Genomic DNA, 3,284 nt, shown 5'->3' on the forward strand with positions numbered 1-3,284 from the left:
CCGTCTCGGCCTCCCAAAGTGCTGGGATTACAGGCTTGAGCCACCGCACCCGGCCCCGGCTAACTTTTTTATATTTTTTTTTAGTAGAGACAGGGTTTCACCATCTTGGCCAGGCTGGTCTTGAACTCCTGACCCCGTGATTCACCCACCTTGGCCTCCCAAAGTGCTGGGATTACAGGCGTGAGCCACCGCGCCCGGCCTATCGTCTTTGTTTTAAACTGTAAACCATAACTAAGCTTCTCCCAAAGTTAGTTCAGCCTACGCCCAGGAATGAATAAGGACTGCTTGGAGCTAAGAAGCAACTTGGAGCTAAGAAGCAAGATGGAGTTAAGTTAGATCTATTTCACCGTCTCAGTCACAATTTTGCAAAGACGGTTTCATCATTTCTGCCATATTCCATTGGCCAAAACAAGTCCTAAGGTCAGCCCATTTTAAGGGGAGGTAAATAGACCTCACTACTTGATGGGAAGTGCCTGAGGCACATGGCGGGATGGGCGGGATTGTTAGCAGCCATCTTTACAAACAATCCACCACAGTGACACCAGAGATCTCTGATTTTGTTGCTCTTGTTCTCCCTCTAATGCTCTGTCATAAATAACATTCTCTCCACAGATCCCCAGATTTGTGGAAGGACATCATAGCAACATTTCCTATGCACTTACTCTCATCGAAATGACATGTAAGCTAAGGAAATTGTATATCCAGGGTGTCATCAGGGAAAGTCATTTTAGACATCGCTCGGGTCTCATGGGAAAGAACTCCGCTCAGGTCAAAGAGAACCAGCGCACCAAAGGTCACCAAGTACTCCATGGCTTGAGGTGATGCTACACTGCAAGGACTCTGATTTTCCTCCAGGAAATGAGTGGGTAAACTGGGACCCTGTGGCAAAATCTTGCCACTCGCCCTTTCTGTAGACAGTTTTATTGGAGCACAGCCACACTCATTCATTCAACTATTGTCTATGGCTGCTTTAGCATTTAAACAGCAGAGTTGAGTAGTAATGACAGAGACTGCATGGTCCATAACACCTAAAATGTGTGCTGTCTGCCCCTCTACAGAAAAGTTTGCCAAGCATGGCACCAGGAATAATGGTCAGTAACTGTACTCTTTCTCATACTTATTTTACTTCCAGAAATTACACTGACCCCAGGGTTCACATTTTAACTGGCAGTAACAGGCAATTCTTGGGCTGGTCCATACAATTCCTTGAACAGGCAAGATAATGTAAACCTTTCAGTAACAAAATGTTAAGGTGCTTTTAAAGTCAAACTAACTTGTGCCCTTAGCATTTTAGAACCTATTTTCAAGCCTTCACTGGCATACTCCCTCTATGCAAACCTCACATTATTCCCAGAACAGAGAGTTGCAGTAGATTTTGAATGCTCAGAGATTATTTTTTTTAAATCATAGGCAAATTGGTCATCCTCAGTGGATAATTACTGTGCCAATTCACAATCAAGAAAACCCGACAGAGCTCTCGAATTTTGCTAACCTAGTAGTACTTGAACTTTTGAAAATTCAAGGTAATTATAGAGGCCTGCCCTTTTGTCTTCACTTGCTTGTATACATGAAAGACTTTCAAAATACCTACTTTTAAAACACATTTAATAATGTAAAATTGTGCTGTTTGTGAGAAATGACTTTGACCATGTTCGCATATACAAAATAAAATCAAAAGATTCAATCCAACATACTGTTTCCCTGGAACCCTTGATGTTTTGCTCCCATGCCTATCAAGAATATATTTTGAAATTTTATGTTTAAAAGCTTTCAGGGAGCTCTTATCTTTTGCTGCTGTGGCCTCAGCCATGAGTATGCTCAGGCTTCAGAAGAGGCTCATCTCTAGTGTCCTCCACTGTGGCAAGAACAAGGTCTGGTTGGACCCCAATGAGGCCAATGAAATCGCCAATGCCAACTCCAGTCAGCAGATCCAGAAGCTGATCGAAGATGGGCTGATCATTTGCAAGCCTGTGACTGTCCATTCCCAGGCACGATGCCGGAAAACACCTTGGCCGGCCAGAAGGGCAGGCACATGGGCGTAGGTAAGCAAAAGGGTACAGCCAATGCCTGAATGTCAGAGAAGATCACGTGGATGAGGAAAATGAGGATTCTGCAGGCTGCTCAGAAGATATCATGAATCTAAGAAGACTGATTGCTACGTGAATCACAGCCTGTGCCTGAAGGTGAAGGGGAATGTGTTCAAAAGCAAGCGGATTTTCACAGAACACATCCACAAGCTGAAGACAGACAAGGCCTGCAAGAAACTCCTGGCTGACCAGGCTGTGGCCCGCAGGTCCAAGACCAAGGAAGAACGCAAGCACCGTGAAGAGCGCCTCCAGGCCAATAAGGAGGAGATCATCAAGACTTTGTCCAAGGAGGAAAAGATCAAGAAATAAAAGCTCCCCTTTGTCTTTACATACTGGCCTCTGTGATTACACAGATCAGTCATTAATATAAAAAGGAAGGAAGGAAGGAAGGAAGGAAGGAAGGAAGGAAGGAAAGAAATGAAAATTAGAAGAAAGCAAGTTTCAGCTCAATGGCAAAATGATCAGCTTAACAGTATGAGCTCGCCCACAGTGGAACAAGCTGCTTTGCAAAGTAGAGGGTTCCCTGTCCTAGATGATGCTCAAACACAGGCTGGGTGGCCATCTGTCAGAGATATTACACAAGAGGGTACCCGCTGGGAGGAAGAATGAACTATGTGGCTACTCACAGCACTTTCAACTCCAAGATTCTATGTTTCTAGAACATACAGTTCAGGGAAAGGGCTGGAACTCACAGTGTACAAGGAACATAACAGAAGGGATTGAGAAGACAGAAATGCTCAAGGGTGGGCTAGAAAGAGCCTTAGCCAAGCTGTACCAAGTGGTGCCAAAATCCACTGTGAGAAAATAAAATTATGGTCAACCCAAGAATTGTTTTCACACACATGGTGCCACATTAAAAGAATCTCTTTAGTGTTTTTTTTTTTAATTCCATTAATTGACTTGATCTCACTGAATTGACAGGCCATTTTTGTTGTTGTGTAGGTGTGATCTTTAAAAGACCTGTGGAAAGACTGCAAATCAAGACATGCTATCCATTGACTCTTTAAAATGAAAGTTTAATCAATTGAGGGCATGACAAAAAGTTTGAAGCGAATATCCAAATACTTCAAAGAATGGTTTAGAAAAGAATTTTCACATTTGAATCTCTGCCAACATAAACACATAATAGTGAACCTTATGTCTCGGTTACAGTTTAAAAAATTAAAAGAAAAAGGCAGTGACTACTCCAATGTTTCT

At 43.0% G+C, this 3,284-nt stretch overlaps 1 pseudogene; it reads left to right on the forward strand.

The window, feature by feature from the left end:
• The first annotated feature begins 1,787 nt into the window (after positions 1–1,787).
• LOC108522913 (60S ribosomal protein L19 pseudogene) lies at positions 1,788–2,396 on the forward strand (annotated as a pseudogene).
• The last annotated feature ends 888 nt before the right edge of the window (positions 2,397–3,284 follow it).

This window comes from Rhinopithecus bieti, unplaced genomic scaffold (assembly GCF_001698545.2).
Source record: "Rhinopithecus bieti isolate Rb0 unplaced genomic scaffold, ASM169854v2 scaffold_70981, whole genome shotgun sequence".
NCBI lineage: Eukaryota > Metazoa > Chordata > Mammalia > Primates > Cercopithecidae > Rhinopithecus > Rhinopithecus bieti.